Raw genomic sequence first — 19,378 nt, 5'->3', positions numbered from 1 at the left:
TCTTTAAGTTGAAAAATGTCCTGCTCTTTTGTTCAAGCCCTCCTTCCCTGCCCTCACCACTATTACCTCCCACATGGTTGTCTGTTAAGTGCCTGCTGAGTCCATAAACATTCCGCTTCACTGAGTTACATTGGGACAGTTTTTTGGGGGGAAGGATTTGCCCCCTTGGGGTCCTCCCCCAGACTTTTATGAAACCAACCTATCTACAGGTAATCTCACATCTGTCAGTCCCTCCCTCTTGCCCATATGTTCTCCAGTTATGCATGCATAAGGATCATAAGATTTCCAACTCTTTTGCAAATATATAGATTATTCATAATCGTCATTGAATAGATGATGATAAAGAGCATTCTGAATATACCAAAAGTGCCTTTCCTGCAAGGAACCCATTGCTGAGGGTTCCTTAAGCAGAGGGCACTTTTGCCTGTTCATTGTGCATCAGCGATACTAGGCAAACGTCTTGCCTAGGGGTGCTTTTTCCTCCACCTCTCCCTCTGGCATTGCCTGTGTGAAAAGTCCTCTAGGGCTGTTCCACCTCTGCCGCAATTCTTCTGGTTGCTTTTGCACCTCCTTGTGCTCCGTGTAATAGTAATCACGGCCTTCCAATAAACCCGTTTCATTTTTCAATTCCTTGAGTCAGCTCTTCTAATATCTGTGGGCAAAAGGAACCTGCTGACTGATTTATGAGGGCTGTGGGGTTCCGTAGGAAATGGAGTGAGAGCCTTTTCTACCCATGTGTGTTATGACACTGGCCAGCCTGTGACCCCAGAAATTCTGGGGCTTACCTTCTGCGAATAAAATATGACCAGCCCCCCCATCCACCCCCGCCCAAAGTCTGACTCTAGCTTGTGTCCAACTGCGGAGAATTTGCCGTTGATTTACAGCCTGTTCTTGAAATAACATATCAAAAGAGTGTGCAGTATTCATTCCACCCCATGCCATTTCATTACGACCAAGAGAGGCCACAATCCAACACCGAGTTAAGCATGCTCGTGTTTCCTCTAGGCACATTTTTCTCTGTACTGAGTTGTGGCTAGGATCTATACAGGTATTTGTACCTCCCCCCCTACCCCAGCAAATGAAGTCATTCAAGAACTGAAAGGTATTTTCTTCCCATCAAGGGGCAAACATGACCTAAGGCAGGACTTCTCGAGCTTGGGTCCCCAGATGATGATGATGATGATTATTACATTTTATATCCCGCTCTTCCTCCAACGAGCCTGGAGCGGTGTACTACATACTTAGGTTTCTCCTCACAACAACCCTGTGAAGTAGGTTAGGCTGAGAGAGAAGTGACTGGCCCAGAGGCACCCAGCAAGTCTCATGGCTGAATGGGGATTTGAACTCGGGTCTCCCCGGTCCTAGTCCAGCACTCTAACCACTATACCACACTGGCCCAGATGTTGTTATACTACTGTATTTACCCGAATCCAAGATGAGATTCTCCCCCCTCCCCCAGTTCTTTTCGTTTCAATATAGAGGAGTTGTCTTTAATTCAGAGCCCTCTTTGTTTTGGAGAAATACAGGTATAACCTGTGTTCAACCTCTATCTTTTAAGGCACGGTCTTACTGTACATTCAGAGTCACCTTCTATTTGGGTAAGAACAGACTAACTCCCATCAGCTTTAGCCATTGTGGTTGGGGATGTTGGAAGCTATAGTCCAACCACATCTGGGGACCTATGTTTGAGGAACCCTGACTTAATGGATGCTATAATTTGATGTAGTTAATGGCGCTCGTATCCCATGGGTGCACAGAAGGAGGTCACATGCCTTTTAGTGGGACTTTCTTCCAAGTAAATATGCTTAAGTTTGGAATCTCAAACACAACTTTGGAATCTCAGAACAGAACTAATCGGAAAAAGCATGTCAGGAAGGGTCGTTGTCATTTCTTTCAGGAATGGCCAGCCACTAGCTTGCAGGCAAAATTTGGCCTCCAAAGCTTTTGTATCTGGAGCCATGTGGAGCCAGCGGGCTGTAGTGGTTAGAGTGCTGGACTAGGACCGGGGAGACCCGAGTTCACATCCCCATTCAGCCATGAGACTAGCTGGGTGACTCTGGGCCAGTCACTTCTCTCTCAGCCTGGCCTACTTCACAGGGTTGTTGTGAGGAGAAACCTAAGTATGTGGTACTTACTCTGGGCTCCTTGGAGTAAGAGCGGGATATAAAATGTATGTATGTATGTATAAATAAATAAATAAAATCTTGCCCCTTGAAAGTCCTACCAATTTTTAATTTTTTTAAAATTTGCCCTTTCCTTCCACCAGGGAATTCAGGATAGTGCACAGCTGAGCGACAAGTGGAAGCTGGAAAGTCAGAACTTTCCCACTGATGGTAGCTTAGTGGCAGAGCATTTGCTGTGAATGCATAAGATCCCCTGCTAACTGGGCAAAGAGGCACCTTTTACCGTGGTGATTCTCTTCATTTAGCAGGGGGAGAGTAACTGGCCCCATCCACCCCCAGCACAGGACCTCCAGTGGCTGTTGCTGGTGTCTTTCTTGTGTTTTTTTAAAAGAATGTGAGCCCTTTGGGGACAGGGATCCATCTCATTTATTTATTATTTCTCTGTGTAAACTGCACTGAGCCATTTTTGGAAGGGCGGTATAGAAATTGAAATAATAAGAATAAGAATAAGAATAAGAATAAGAAGAAGAAGAAGAAGAAGAAGAAGAAGAAGAAGAAGAAGAAGAAGAAGAAGAAGAAGAAGAAATAGAAAAAATCACCAAATACAAAGATCTACAAATTGAAATTGAAAGGCTGTGGCAGAAGAAGACCCAAATAATCCCAGTGGTCATTGGCGCCCTGGGTGCAGTTCCAAAACAACTTGAAGAGCACCTCAACACCATAGGGGCCACAGAAATCACCATCAGCCAATTACAAAAAGCAGCTTTACTGGGAACAGCCTATATTCTGCGACGATATCTATAACAACTGACAATAAAATTCAGCCGCCCCAGGCCCTTGGGAAGGACTCGATGTCTGGATAAAACAAACCAGTCAATAACACCCGTCTGACTGTATGAATAAATAAATAATAATAAATAAAAATAAGAAGGCTCCAGGTTCAGTCTCCGAGATCTCCCGATAGGGCTGGGGGAAATTCCTGCCTGAAGCCCTGCAGAGCCTCTGCCCGTCAGAGCAGACCGTATGGAGCAAGCTGGACCAAGGCTCTGAATTATTTGATGGCAGCTTCCTGTGTTCTTCCGCACACACATTTTATTCTCACAACAACCCTGTGAAGTAGGTTAGCCTGAGAGAGAGAGAGAGGCGGGTCTCACGATCATAGAGACCCGCCTGGGGAGTGTGAGCGGGGAGAGCGGGCTTAGCCTGTTCTCCCTGCACACGAGCAGAAAGTCTGCTCTGGGAGGCCGAAGCGGCCACCCACACAACTGCCGGCTCCATTACTGAGCCGGCGGGTGCTGGGGGGGAGCGGGGGCCATGCTCCAGCATGCCCTGCGCAAGCGCCTCCCCTCCAGGGGTCTCCTCGTGAGTTGCTGCGGCACGGAGCCGTGCCATGGCAACTCACGATTGTGTAAACCGGGTTTGCGGAGTGATCGCTCCGCAAGCCCAGTTTAAGCACCAGGCTACTTTAGTGGGTGACCCGCTTAAGAACCACCGGGCTCGAAGCCGAGCCCAGTGGGTCTCACAGTTGTAGAAAATCAGGCTAGTGGAGGCTAGCCCGATTTTCTACAGGTACAGTCATGTGAATAGCCTCAATGACTGTCCTAAGATCACTTAATAAGGTCATGCACACGACGGTTGGGCAGGGAGGGAAAGTGGCGGGCGGGCGGGTGGGAGGAGGTAGGCAGGGATTAAACTACCTTCCCCCCAGATGAGAGATGGTTTTCTATTCAGTGTGCAACCGTGCACCCGCACAATCCGCACTGCTCCGTGCAGCGCAGATCACTGGAGGAATCCCGGCCTCCAGGAATCCCACAATACATGCACAATGAATACGGTGCATTGGGTTATTTCCCCGGGAGTCAGGCACTCTAGGTGCCTGACTCCTGGTCCCTTTGGGTTCCCATTGGAATTGGAGTCCCATTAGAATCTTCCAAGGCACCGCGCTTGTACACACAACCTGAACCTGGGTTGAGCTTGCGACCTTTAGCCCTGGTAAAAGTCTGGGTAGAAAACTTGGGCTACCAGGGCAGGCAGTGCCCTGATCGGCCTTTATCTCGGGACTGCGCACGGGCTGCCTTCACCTGGGTAGGGCTGCTCATGTGCACAGCCTCAGTGAGTTTCATGGTGAGTCAGTGTCCCTGTCTTTAGTCTAACTATGGCACAACCTTTTCCTCTTACTGATTATGGCAAAGTGTGCTGATAGCCCCAGACCACTGTCTAGAGCAGGGTTTCTTAACCTTGGGCCCCCAGATGGTGTTGGACTCCAACTCCCATCATCCCTAGACATGGACTTTGTGGCTGAGGATGGTGGGAGTTGTAGTCCAACAACATCTGGGGGCCCAAGGTTAACAAACCCCGGTCTAGAGAACAATGTAGGTTTTCCACAGCAAACTGTTTTTTGTAATCTCCTCAAATTCAAGGATAGCACTTTCATGCCAAGGCCCCTTCACATTTTTTAGCTTCTACTAAAAAAAACCCAACCCACTACAACTCCTATGATGCAGTGTGCAAAATACCCATGTATCCTGACTGCTCAGGCAGAATTATAGATAAACTGAGTTCCAGTGCTGATCTGAACATTCTGTTAGGAAAAACCTTTCAGTGTTTCTGTTCAGCCAAACTCTGGAGAGTTTTGACCATGACTGTGTGAAATGGGAATAGTCTTATTTCTGCTTTCCTTCACATCGGTTTTGTAATAGGGTCAACCTTGTGTCTGCATATTCAGAGCGTTGGAGACAATTCAACAGAAAATCTGAAAGCATGCACCAGATATTAAGATGATATGTAATTACTGTACATAGAAATATGTCTCCTTTGTACCTCTTATCTGCCCTTTGAAGTACCATTGGATATATCCATTTTTCCCACAGAGATAGAGAGAAAGAAAATGTGTGAGTTTGTGTGCAACAGGGAAAGAAGCTATTTCAAAAGACAATGAGCAACCTCCCCGCCTCCCCACCCCCCCGGACAAAGTTTCAGGTTAGATAAGAAGGGCCAAATGAAAGCTTGTTTCCCAAGCAGACTTTCAAATCCCTCTGCTGAGATAAGAAAGATCAAAGTGTTTAAAAACACGTTGATCCACTACTGAGGGAAATTTAGTGCTAGCAAGGCAGCACAGCGGCAGAGTGGCTGGAATGTCTAAACTCGCTGCGGGGTCTTAATTGGTCCGTTGGATGGGATGGATATGCAAAATGCAGGTCTGGAGAAATACTTGGGGTCTTCTGTGCAGGCTTTCATCCACAACCAGCAAAACACAGTTATGCGGAATTTTTTACCTTCTGATTGGTTATTAATTGGAAGTGGGAGGAGGAGAGCTTTTTTTTCTTTTTTTTAAGGATTCTTCTGCTTTTATTCAATTTGCATCTCCCAGAATAAAGATCCTGTCAATTTGCTGAGGATTAGAGCATTAGCTTTCTGCTCTCCTTGAGACACATTAAATAATGAAATGAGGGGGAATAGCTCAGAGTCAAATGGTAATGTTGTTTGTACAGCACATCACCACGGCATACGTGAGTGCATATGTGGTGGTGGTTGGGGGAGTTTGAACAGCAAGGAGTCTACAGCAATCAGAGAAAATTCATGCTTTTTAGTGAAATGGAAATCCCATTTTGCAGAAATTATTGGTTACATTTATATCAATAATGCTTTGTACATGTTATGTCAAGGCATGTACAGCAGTACACTTCCTGTCTGTATCTTGCGTATCTGGGGTCTGGCGTATCTGGTACCCAGGTTCACTCTTAAATGAATGCATGTACAGTGCAGTCACTTACACACACACAGACATGAACATATGTCAAACTTTCCATTTTGGGTCAAGGTGGTGGCTTGTACATGTGGTGGCTGCTCAGCTGCATGGGGTCTTGGATGATATGGATTATCTAGCTCTCTTTTCAGTCTGGCTTCCATGTTGGCTATTAAATTGAAACTGCCTTGATCACCCTGGTGGACAACCAGCTCCAGGAATTTGATGGCGGGTGGGGGGAGTGCGTTCCTGTTGGTTCTGCTTGACCTCTCAGCAGTGCTTGATACCATCGACCATGGTATCCTTCTGGACCGCTTCTCAAGTATGGGGATTAGAAGAACTGCTTTGGAGCAGCTCCAGTTTTTACTTGAGGGAATGGTCCAGAAGGTGGTGCTGAGGGACTACTGCTTGACCTTCTGGGCCTCTGGGGTCTCATGGGTTTTGTCCCCTCCCCCACCCCCCACCTGCTGTTCAGTATCTACAGTACATGCAACCACTGGGAGAGGTCATCTAGCGATTTGGACTGTGGTGTTATCAGTATGCAGATGACACTTAGCTCTGTCTCTCCTTGCCATCAGATCCTTGGGAAGTGGTAGATGAATCTCCCCTCTAACTGTTCTGCAAAGCCCTGTCTAAGTAGGGTTTTGGAGTGCATGTGGAGTGCTGATTTGGATGATCACTTCTCATACCTGATTAGAGGACATGCTGAGATCATGTCAGCACGTCCTTTAGTAATGTTGTGGCAGGCAAATCCTCCTTACATGTAAATGAGGTTGTTCATCTGAACTAGCTCAGGGAGGAGGTTGGCCCATTAGATGACCAAGGGAGTTTAAGGGATGCATAAGGAGAATAGGGAGATTGCAGAGAATCTGAACAAATCGTTTGCATCTGTCTTCACTATAAGTGTAGAGCTGATATCTGTGCCAGAGCTGAGCTTCTCAGGGAGAGTGTCTGAAGAAATGAGTCAAATGCAGGTAACAGATTGAGGCTATTCACACGATTGTAGAAAATCGGGCTAGCCTCTGCTAGCCCGATTTCCTACAGTCGCGGTGGTTCTTGAGTGGGTAACCCGCTCAAGTAGCCCACCCCTTAAACCGGGTTTGCGTAGCAAGCGCTCTGCAAACCTGGTTCTTGGGATTGTGAGTAGTCATGGCACGGCTCCGCGCTGTGGCTACTCATGAGTAGACCCCCGGCGGGAGGCTGAAAAGCAGCCTCCCGGCTCAGGAGTCTCCCCAGTATGCCCTGCCCACTCGCGCAGGGAGCTTCCGGGAGCCGCACGGCCCCCAAACTCCCCAGCCCCCGCCGGCTCCATCACAGAGCTGGCAGTCGTGTGGGTGGCCGATCTGGCTGCCCAGGGCTCCCACCCTGCTCACCTGCGGGGAGAGCGGGTGTAGCCTGCTCTCCCCACAAAACCAGCAAATGCGGGTCTCACTGATTGTGAGACCCGCCTCATTATGTTCTAAGAAGTATCCACAAATGAAGCATTAACCTGACTGGATCCAGACAACATCCATCTGAGAGTTCTTAAAGAACTCAAAATGTGAAGTGTTGATCTTTAAAAAACAAACTTGTTCCTAAAATCAGGCTCTGAGTCAGAGAACTGGAAGGTAGTTAATGCAACCCTGATTTTTAAAAGGGGGTGTTCAGCAATTACAGAACAGTTAGCTTAATGTCTCTTCTGGGCACATGTGCAGAAAGCATTATTAGGCATTCATACAATCACAGTGAACATGGTTAAAAAGTTAACCAGGATTGCTGAGTCCTAAGGAGCTGGTTGTAAGAATGCAGATTTCCCAGGCAATCCTGATCAAACATAAGAGCAGCCCTGTTGGATCAGTCCCAAGGCCTATCTAGTCCAGCATCCTGTTTCCCACAGTGGCCCACCAGATGCCTCTTAGAAGCCCACAAGCAAGAAGTGAGGGCATGCCCTCTCTCTTGCTGTTGCTCCCCTGCAACTGGTATTGAGAGGCATCATACCTCTGAGGCTGGAGGTGGTCTGTAGCCACCAGACTAGTAGTCATTGATAGACCTGTCCTCCATAATTTTGTCTAAGCCTCTTTTAAAGCCATCCAAGCGAGTGGCCATCACCACATCCCATGGCAAAGAATTCCATCGATTAATTATGTATGGTGTGGAAAAGTACTTCCTTTTGTTGGTCCTAAATTCCCTGGCCTTCAGTTTCATGGGATGACCCCTGGTTCTAGTGTTGTGACAGAAGGAGAAATTTTTATTTCTGTCCACTCTGCAGAATGGAACCCCCGTGGGGGTTCTTACCCTCTCTTTCCTGTCCTTCAGCAAGTTACCAATCCACATACAAACCTGTCCCCTTATCCCATGATTGCTACGTTTCCTCAAGAGTCTTTGGTGGGGGATTTTGGTCAAATCTGTTTGGAAGTCCAGGTACACTGTGTCAGCTGGATCACCTTGATCCATATGCTTGTTGGTATTCTCAGAGAACTCCAAAATGTTAGTGAGGCAAGACTTGTCCTTGCAGAAGCCATGCTGGTTCTTCTTCTTCAGCAAGGCCTGCTCTTCTATATGTTTATCATTTTGTCCTTAAGTATGCTTTCCATCAATTTACCTGGCACAGAAGTTAAGCTAACCAGCCTCTAATTTCCCAGATCGCCCTGGATCTCTTTTTGAAAAACCACTATGGTGACACTGTATTTTAATTGTCTGTGACCAATTTTTAAATGCAGTATAACCACAGCAGTTTGGCCAGAATTGCCCAGAAATTCTGTGCACAGCTCAGCAATCTGGATTCTTAACCAGGATTTAAACCAGGATTTAAACCAGGATCACCATGATTGTGTGAACCCAGCCTTAAGTGGGGGGGGGAGATCAAAATATAGAAGAACCTGTCTTGATTGCTTTTTAAAAACAAATGTCAGAAATTCCAATACCAAGTCTAACTTGGTCTACCGATCCAGTTTGGGGTTAGATTTGAATCCGGAACTTCCTTGGCAACAGCTTCCTTCCTTCCCCACTTTGCTTTGGTGTGGATCCTACTCCTGCCTCCTTTTGTTCCTTAGGCTATTTTGTGCATTCATGTTCTCCCCATCTGCTAACAATAAGGAGATAATTGCCCATCTTTGTTATTTCTTGTTCCCCCTTAAAAAAATGTAAGACAAGCATTTTTAAACTCTTTATGTTAGATGCTGGCTCTGGATAGATACACACAGATTATTACATGCTTAAAACTGTGAGCCTTTGGCGAAGGAAACCGTAGTTTTTGATGCTGAGTTTATCATTTAAAGGCTTTTATATTAAAAAAAACTACACATCACTATTGCAAGACCAACAAAAAGGAAAAAAGAAATAGAGACATCAGAACAGCTATTACAACAACATCTGTTCTGAAAACATAACTATGTTCCATTTGTATTATGAAACCTTACAAGACAACACAGCAAGCTGGATATTTTTCCCCCCTTTTCCTAAAGAATTCATAATAGTTAAACCTAAGAGTAAATGATCAGTTCGTCCAGTGGGCGGAAGAAAAACATGAGATCCCCTGAGGATCTGTGTCTGCATGAGACTTGATCATCAGTGATCCTGAATTACGGGTGAGCAATGAAGTGGCCACCTTTGCAGAGGATAACAAATTATCCTGCAAAAAGAGGAGAGAGAGAGTGTATGTGTTATGTAGCACCTTGAAGGCTGACAAACTGATTTCAATCAAAAGCTTTCAGGGACTAGAATCCACTTGATCAATGCATGAAGTCAAATCTTCAGTTGGCAGGTGTGTGTATACACACGCACACACATAGGGCTACCATATGGAAAAGAAGAGAGAGGAGAGCTGGTCTGGTGGTAGCAAGCATGACTTGTCGCCTTAGCTAAGCAGGGTCCACCCTGGTTGCATACGAAAGGGAGACTAGAAGTGTGCGCACTGCAAGATATTCCCCTCAGGGAATGGAGCCGCTCTGGGAAGAGCAGAAGGTTCCAAGTTCCCTCCCTGGCAGCATCTCCAAGTTAGGGCTGAGAGAGATTCTTCCTGCTTGCAACCTGTGAAGACAATACTGAGCTAGAAAGATCAATGGTCTGACTCATCACTATATGGTAGCTTCCTATGTTCCTAAGGTAGGTCCCTTATACCTTTGAGATGCACAGAAGAGGGAATTTCAGTGGGCGCAGATTTTCTTTCTCCTGCATAACAAGCTGCATCCACTGAAATTCCCTCTTCTGTGCATCTCGTAAAGGTACAGGAGATCTCTTCTCTGCATGGGGTGGGGTGGGGTGGGGAAGAAGAAAAATGATAAAAAGTAGCATCAAAGGACTATAGGGTAGAAGAAGTACAGTATGTGGCCATTTAGGGGTACCCAAACTTTGGCCACTGTGGTTGGGGATGATGGGAGTTGTAGTCCAACACCATTAGAGGTCCTGAGTTTGAGAACCCCTGTTTTAGAGTTGATGTTTGTAGAAGGGGAAATTGGGTGGTGGTAGAATTCCGGGCTCAGCCTAAGAACTCATTTCCCAGCAGATTTCCCCCTGAAAGGATTTGAATGAGAGAACCATCATGGCTGAGATGAGATGTTTGGTTGCTTTGAGTAGGGGGTCTGTCTGTCGTAATGAAATGAACTGGCTGGCTTAGGGGTGGGCTTGTTCCTCAAAAGATGCTCTCTCTACCTTATTGGCTTCCTTGTGAATCACAGTTGTTATCGTCTCTGATTTTCTTTTCAGCCACATCATTTCTTCCTCTGCAGGGTGCAGGGCAAAATAATGAGCTGTTTTGACTGGGAAGCAGCCTCTCCTCCGCAAAAGCTTAGACCACAATAAATCTGTTTGCCTCTAAGGTGCCACAGAGCAAGTGTGTTGTTTGTGCCGCAACAGGCTAAGGGCCTTAAGCCTTCAGGGCTACACATTAAACAGGGGTTCTCAAACTTGGGCCCCCAGAGGTTTGACTACAATCCCCATCATCCCCTGCCACAATGGCAGGGGATGATGAGGGTTTTAGTCTAAGATATCTGGGACCCAGTTTGAAGACCCCAACATTACGACAACCACATGACTGGCCTTTGCCTTTGGAAACACCCCCCCGCCCCTTAAATCAAGAGCTTCCAACCATGGGTCCCCAGATGTTGTTGGACTACAACTCCCATCATCCCCAGCCACAGGACCTTTGGCCACAGAGCTACAATGGGTAGTTGAATAACAGCTAGGGATCCAAGGTTGGGAACCCCTGCTCTAAAGAGCAGCCATAGGGATCTGTGTGATCAGGATATGGACTGTGGTGAGGGCAGAAGGTATTTTCCTTTCACTCTGAGGTTTCCATCTGGACTGGAGTCCCAGCTGCTATTTAGGAGGGGAACTAAGTGTGGCTCCAACATTGCTAGTCCTCTTGAATTTGACTGGGAGAGCCTTTAAAAGTGGATGTTAGTGGAACCTCCATCTTTAGGAGCAGTATACCACTGAAGACCAATTACTGGAGAGCAGCAGCAAAGGAGGCCTACTGCTTTCACATCATAACTGTGGGTTTCTCAAAAACATCTGCCTGGCTACTGCATGAAACCAGAAGTTAGATTAGACCAGGGGTTCTCAAAGCTGGGTCCCCAGATGTTGCTGGACATCAGTTGGTCCTTTGGCTTGATAGTCTCCTTTGCGATTGCATCATCTTTGAAGCTTACTTTTTGGGTTCCTCTGTTCTGATGATCATTTAAGAACCAAACCAGCAAAGATGGACCATATAAACATGGCAAAGAGGCACCTTTTAACGTGGTGATTCTCTTCATTTAGCAGGGGGAGAGTAACTGGCCCTACCCACCCCCCAGGACAGTACCTCCAGAGGCTGTTGCTGGTGTCTATCTTGTGTTTCTTTTTAGATTGTGAGCCCTTTGGGGACAGGGAGCCATCTTATTTATTATTTATTTGTTATTTCTCTGTGTAAACCTCCCTGAGCCATTTTTGGAAGGGCGGTATAGAAATCAATCAATCAATCAATTGGAAATCAATCAATCAATCAATCAAATAAATAAATAATAGGGCCAGGCTAGAGAATCCATCAGGCATAGGATGTAAATCAGGGCATAGACATATCTGACATAAAAATCAGGGTAGGAATCCAGGAATAGGTACACTTCTGTGATCGTCCTGAATCAGATCTGTTCTGCCCTTTCACTAGTTTGGTTCAATGCCACTGAAATGAAACGTAGAGGCTGTTTTTACATGACTATGTGCGTGCATGGGTGGGCGGGCAGGGGGGAAGGCAGGCTTCAACCTACCTTCCCCCAGACGACCCTTCTGAGCCCCTGCGGTACGGGAGCAGCGCGGGTAAGCAGAGGCTGGGATTCATTGTCCCCGCCTCTGAATATCCCACAATGCACCACATGCCGAGCACAGTGCACTGGGAGATTCTCCCAGGGGACGGGTGCTACAGGCACCCATCTCTGTGTCAGCTCACGCTGACACATGATACCAGGAGTTGGGTTAAGGGCTAACATCCCCTGCTAACTGCTCAAAGAGGCACCTTTTAAAAGTGCTGGGTCTCTCTGTTTAGCGGGGGGGAGCAATTGGCCCTATCCAGCCCCAGCACAGCATCCCTCCAGTGACTGTTGCTGGTGTCTATCTTTTTAGATTCTCACCCTTTGGGGACAGGGATCCATATTTGTCTGTCTGTCTATCTATCTATCTATCTGAACTGCTTTGGGAACTTTTGTCGAAAAGCAGTATATAAATATCTGTCATATTTGTAACAGCCGGGCTTTGGCGTTGGGTTTAGCGCCACAGCACCGCCAGAATCCACACGGATCCCGGCAGTTCCCACTGGGCTTGTCTGCTTGGCTGCTAACAACAACAACAAATATTTATATCCTATTTTTCAACAAAATAACCTTGCTAGATCATAGGAAATATGCATCTAATCTAGGGATCTAAATTGCCACCCTCCTACAGATGTTAACCCACAAGCCCCGTATTCTCTGGTTACTGGCTATTGTGACTGGTGCTGATGAGAGTTGTAATTCAACAACAGCTGCCAGGCCACAGTTAACAGGGGACCCTGTTAACATCCTGTTTTATGCAGTGGCCACCAGATGCCTTCAATAAGCCCACAATTAGGGCATCAAGGTAATATCACGGTTGCTCCCCAGCAACATATACTGTATTAAGTGGCAAACTGTTGAGGAGGAGAGCCGGTAGCAAAAATGAATGGTGGTAGCAAGCATGAATTGTCCCCTTTGCTAAGCAGAGCGTGCCCTGGTTTGCATCTGAATGGAAGACTATGGGGCTATTCTGACGATCGGGAAAAATCGGGCTAGGAAAGCCTAGCCCGATTTTTCCCGATCATCAGAACCACCGGGCTCGGCTGCAAGCCCAGTGGTTCTAGAGCGGGTAACCCGCTGAAGAACCCCTGCCCCCAAACCAGGTTTGTGAAGCTCCCTTCCCGCTCACCGCCACAAACCGGGTCTCACTGATCGTGAGACCCGGTCCTACATGTGAGCACTGTCAGATAATCTCCTTAGGGGATAGGGCCGCTCTGGGAAGAGCACGTGCATGCTTGCATGCAGAAGGTTCCCACTTCCCTCCCTGGCATCTCCAGAGAGGGCTGAAAGAGACTCCTGCCTGGAACCTTGGAGAAGCCACTGCCAGTCAGTGAAGACAATACTGAGCTAGATGGACCAATGGTCTGACCCGGTAGAAGACAGCTCCCTATAATCCTATGTTCCAAGCATTGAGGTTCCATATAGCCATAATTACTAGGGATGTGCAAATTGATTTGAATTTGAATTGATCCGATTCAAATCTGGGTGATTGGAGTGATTTGAATTTGAATCAAATCACCCCTTAAAAGGGCAATTTAAATTTGAATCGAATTTATGATTCAATTTTGGTTTGAATTCGATTGGAGAGAGCTGCTTGCCACTTTTAAAAACCATTCTGGCCCCCTGATTGGTTTTAAAAGGTGCTAGAACAAGGATCAAATTGTTTGAATCCGATTCAAACTCAGATTAGATGTTCAGATCACGTTCTAATTAGATTCAAATTCAAAATGAATTTTAGGAATGCGAATTCAAAACGAAGTGAAAAATTTGTTTTGTGCACATCTCTAATGATTACAGGCAGAGTCATATGTGGAAATGGCAGCAAGCTATGGTAGCACAGGGCGGTAGAGATGTTTAAAAGAAAGGACGAGGAGTTTGCATTATATTTGGAAGGGGACAGAAAATGTCCTAGCAATCGCCGTTAGCTCTCATGCGATCTAAAAGTCTAGAGAGATGAACATTTCTTCACTTGCTCAACCAAAGAGCATGCTCCACAATTTTCTGGATCTACCTGTGTAAATTAGCTAGCTTTCTCTTCTCCATGGGGAAGAGACCGGTGTTTCTTAAAAAGTAATTATTTGTAAAAGAAATCCATTTTACCTGTTTGGGTTTTTTGGTGGGGGGGGGCAGGATGCTACAGCTCTCAATGGAGCACAGACTATTTCTGCCATTACATCAGCAGGCCCCCATATAAGTGAGGAAGAATTGCATAGTGGGGAAGAAAAGCCTCTGAAGTCATGCAAAATTAGCTTTTGATAAGGTTTCAGGGAGTTTACATTATGCTGTCTAATGATTTATGACTATATGAATCTCTCCATTTCTGTAATTAATATTGCTGGATGCTTCCTGTTTGGAGGAGTGTTAATCATAATAATGCAAATGGAAGTAATTCTCACGGCTGTGCTTCTGCCTTTGCATTTTGCGTCCAGTCGAGGAGGTTCAATATTCATTCACTGGTGGAGCGTTCACATTGTATGGGTGGGTGAATATGCACCAAAGGTAAAATATCTGAATTGATGGCAGCTGGCATAAAAATATGCCTTGGCCCATCGCACCACATTTCCCTATCTTGTTAGAAAGCCGTGGCTTCTGAGCCTTTCAAACCAAAAAATAAATGCTTGCTATGCGTTTGCTAATTATATTGTACCCAAGCTGTGTGTAGTGCAAATTATACTGATGATGGATTTGGAATGAGGTTGCTTCTTGCTTGTTTGGTTTCAAAAAATGCTCTAGCCTCAGCCATAGCACTCAAACCGTGGGCTCTAAAATCCAGGGTGAAAGCTGTCCGGTGAGTTGCCACCTTTGATTCATGGCAGGGCTCCTGTGCCTTTAAAGGCAGCATAACCCGGAATCTAACAGCTGCAGCTTTCCCCAGCACAGAGATAGGGGAAGCTGCACCTGTTGCGTTTCTGCCTATTTGAGTAGATTTCACAGATTTCAGTAGCACAGGAGCCCTGTGCGGGGAAATGTGGGAGCTCTTGTATCTAATGAGGCTTCTGGAGATAACGGATGCAGTCGCATTGTTAAAGCTCAGTGACTGTGGAGCTGTTCAGTGCCTGATTGGAAGGGGAGCTTGACGTAAGCTAAAGGAAGAGAGAATGGCGATGAATCAAGTAAGGGGCAGTGCAGGGCAAGAGGTTTTTGCATGAGAACGGCAGCCTTGGAGCTCCTGTCTGATCCAGCTCTGATGCAGCTGAGGTTGGGCTGAAACAAGTGAGTGAACAAGAGCTGGTCTTACGAGCCTGGATTAGTTTTACTTTAAGATATGTATTTCCTGGAACAACTCAAGGCATCAAAACAGAGCATAGTCCTAAAATAAAAAACAAAGAATAAATATGATTTATTAGATTTATATACCGCCCTGAGCCATTTTGGAAGGGTAGGGTGGTATATAAATCTAATTAATTAATTAATTAATTAATTAATTAATAATATGATAATAAAATTCATATAAGAATAATAAGAATAATAATTATTAATTCAATTTCTATACCGCCCTTCCAAAAATGGCTCAGGGCAGTTTCCCCAGATAAATAATAAATAAATAAGATGGATCCCTGTCCCCCAAAGGGCTCACAATCTAAAAAGAAACCCAAGATAGACACCAGCAACAGTCACTGGAGGTACTGTGCTGGGGGCGGATAGGACCAGTTACTCTCCCCCTGCTAAATAAAGAGAATCACCACATTACAAGGTGCCTCTTTGCCAAATTAGCAGGGGTAATTGTGGAGAACTGACTAAGCCATGCAATAATGTAAAGAAATGCTTTGTGCCAACCCTATATAACACAAGGCCTGGGGGGGCGGGTAGTGGCTGGAGCAGTCCCACAAGGACTTTTTTGCTTGCCCCAGGAAGGAATCGGGAGCCATAAAGAGCTTTTGGGCTGTCCTGCTGATGAGCAGAGCAGCTCAGTGCAGTTGGCCTCTTGAAACCAAATGTCCCCATCCCTGGGCTGGAGCCTGCTGACACCACCCATCTTGCCTCTGGCCCTTCCCCACAATCCCGACTCTCTGTCACCTCACTTTCATTTATATTTTTAATAATTAAATTTAATGTAATCATTAATGCCCTGAAAATTGCTCTTGGGCCCCGCAGCACAGCCAGTCATGGCTGGCTCTGGCCCACGGAGGCATTTGAGTTTATGCAGGGACCAGCTCCTGTATGACACACCATCTCTTTCCCTTGAGAATGTCCTGGAGAATGACGCATGTCACGAGGCCAGGTCATTTCCCAGTGTATTGGGACGGTATGTGTGTGGGGTGGGGGGTGGGATTGCGGCAACCTTCACCTTGAAAGTCTCCCCACAATTTTCACCATCTGGTGAAGTATCACAGAGAATGGAGGGGGGAATTTTGAGCCAGTGTTACCCAGAACTCTACGGATAATTCAACAGTCCTGTGGCCATGGAGAAGTTCCTATATAACCCAATACCTTTGGAAATGAAGGGTCCTGGGTCAGCCACTATGGCTGGGGATGGTGGGAGTTGTAGTCCAACATCATCGGGGGATGCAAGGTTGGACAGCCCTGCTTGGAACTAAAGGTCCCCGATATGTCTGCCTTTGCATACAAGGAAGGCACACCAGCCTTTGGTCCACATGTGTTGCGCTTTTCTGCACCTTTCCGAGCTCTACAATAGCCATAGTCAGACATTAGGGCAGTTCACAGGATCATAATGAGGGTAGGGGTTGCCTCCTTTCCTCATTCAGGAGCTGTGTGCACTCTGTGTGGGTTAAAAACCAAGGCCGGAGGTGCTGTCTGTGGTTGTCTGCTAAGCATCTGCTGGGTCAAAGGACGTCTCCTCTACCTTGCTCAGCAACAGAGTCCAGCTGCTGGGTAGGAAGGAGCCCTCCAACCCGCCGGCTGCTTAGCAGATGACCACATGCGGTGCCTCTGACCTTAGTCTTTGACTCACACAAGATCGAACTGGAGTGCACAAGTTCCTGAATTGGGATAGGAGGCAACCCCTACCCTTATTATGATCTTCTGAACTGCCCTAGAATGTTGGGCCCATTCACACATTACGTTTGACACTCGTAGAATGAGTGTACACAGTGTACAGATCTGTACAAAGATGCAGTCATTCACATGTTAAGCTGAACGCAGGTACAGAAGTACACTTCCTATCTGCACCATTTGTTTGAAGGGCCTGTATCCAGGACCACTTTTGAAATGAACTCAGGTACGGTCATTCACACAAAACACATGTACAAGTGTACAGACACCTGTACACTCATCCAGTATAACATCTGAATCGGGCTTGTACTGGTGTCTGTACTGTACTGTCTGTACTGGTGTCTGGTGTCTTGTACTGGTGTTTGACGCACGTTTTTGTGTGAATGGCTGTACTTGTGTTCATTTTAAAAGTGAGCCTGGATACAGGTCCCTCAAATGCCTGGTACAGACAGGAAGTGTTCCACTGTACCTGTGTTCAACGCTAATGTGTGAACAGCTGTGCCTGTGTACAGATCTGTACCTGTGTACACTGTACACTCATTGTATGAGTATTTGGCATCAAGTGTGAAGAGGGCTACTGTCTTTCTGTGCCTAACAAGCTGAAGGTCCTGGAACACAATCCTTGCTTGTTTCCAGAACATCCACTTGCTCATGTCAAGCTTTAATGAACACACAACCAGGTGTAATCCCAAGAGCACCTCTTATGCATGCAAGATGGCTGTTACGCAACTCAGCGGGTTCAGTAGCTATTTTGAATTCGTGGCTCAGCTGAAGAAGTTTCCCATTGCTGCTCTTATGTTGTTGCTGTGCTGTTCTCAAGGAAATAATTAAAAAGGCTGACCTCTTTATGGTATTTCCTTTCCAACAGGTAAACTGCAATTAGCACACGTCCAGGTTAAGACTGCATACTTCAAGGACCATTTGATGGATTATTCCTAGATCTTTCCAACAGGTAAATACTCACACTGTTGCATTTTAATGCCACCCTAACGTGTGCCTGGCAGAGCCTTGGAAGGAATGCATAAAAAGGGCCTTGATTATTATACATCCAGACAGGGTATACTGCTGCTCTACGTTGAGGTGTTAGACAGCATTCCAACAGCACAGAGAGAATGTCACACAGTGGCCATAAGCCAAGGTAGTCAGACGGAACCTCAATGTACAGTAGCAGTATACCTCTGAATCCGTGATACAAGCACCCCTCCACTTAAGACACTTGGAGTTAGGATGGCTTCACTTAAGACCATGCTGGTGCATGGGCCTGGGGAGGTGGAGGAGGTGTCCAAGAGGCTTCTGATGCTCCACCATTTACTCTTCATCTGCACATCTGCTGGTACACCACCAGCTCTGATAGCAGCTAATCGGGAATCCGGCCTTGATCAATATTATCCAGCTATTGATAAAAACATTGAGGTCATCCACACAATCAAAAACTGTGTTCTACCCCGGTTTGGGAGCGGTATGTGCTCCCAGTTTTTAGATTTGTGGAAGCAAGGTAAGAGGAAAACTGGGTAGCTTTTCCTCCTCCTTTGCTTCCACACAATCACTTCTGCCCAGGTTTTCCTCTTGCCTTGTTTCCACACAACCGACAATTGGGAGCACACATAGCTCCCAAACCCGGGTAGAACATAGTTTTTGGTTTTTTGAACGACCTCATTGTTTTCCCTGGGGAAATAGGTTCTGAGTTAAGACATTTTGATTTAAGAAATGCTTTCCAGGAATCACTTGGTGTCGTAAGGCACCCAGTACATTTCCTGTACAAATAACAGGGAAAGATGGTTGCTTTCATATCCTGCTTGTAAGCTTCCCAGAGACATCTGCCTGGCTTCTGCAGGAAACAAACAAACAAACAACAACAACAACAAATGGATTAGAGGGACCTTGCAAGCTGATTCTTACCATGGTAGAATGTTTACAGTTCAAGACTGAGACAGCAAGTTGGTGGCCGCTGGTTTAGGTTGGATGAATAGAAAAATTAATGGAGGAGAGGTCTAGCAAAGGGTATTGACTATAATAGCTAAATGGGACTGCCATGTTCAGGCCTAGTATACCCCCAAACATCAGAGATTAAAGAAAAACAGTGAAGGGTAGTTGTTACCTTTGCCTCCTGCTTGTGAGTTTCTGGGAAGTGTTTGACTGGTCACGGTTGGAAACAGTGACTGACATCCAGACTAACAAAGCACTTGGGCAAACTTGTTGCACAAGCTCATGGCTGCTAGTTTTATTATGTAAGGAGCTTGCATTCCGGACTACTGTTCGTAGTGATAGGCCAGAAGGAGGACTAGGACTCAATTAGA

General features: G+C 46.2%; 1 protein-coding gene across 8 annotated transcripts in view; it reads left to right on the top strand.

The window, feature by feature from the left end:
- TENM4 (teneurin transmembrane protein 4) overlaps positions 1 to 19,378 on the top strand; it is a 1,105,140-nt gene that overhangs the window by 568,848 nt on the left and 516,914 nt on the right. For all 8 annotated transcript variants that reach the window (XM_053305915.1, XM_053305917.1, XM_053305913.1 and 5 more), the window contains one exon: positions 17,950 to 18,033. The gene's annotated coding sequence lies outside the window, so the exon portion shown is untranslated. The remainder of the gene's footprint in view (positions 1 to 17,949; positions 18,034 to 19,378) is intronic.

Source organism: Hemicordylus capensis, chromosome 3 (genome assembly GCF_027244095.1).
Source record: "Hemicordylus capensis ecotype Gifberg chromosome 3, rHemCap1.1.pri, whole genome shotgun sequence".
Taxonomy (NCBI): Eukaryota; Metazoa; Chordata; class Lepidosauria; order Squamata; family Cordylidae; genus Hemicordylus; species Hemicordylus capensis.
The sequence above is the reverse complement of the archived record's forward strand: the minus strand, read 5'-3'. Positions and strand labels throughout refer to the sequence as shown.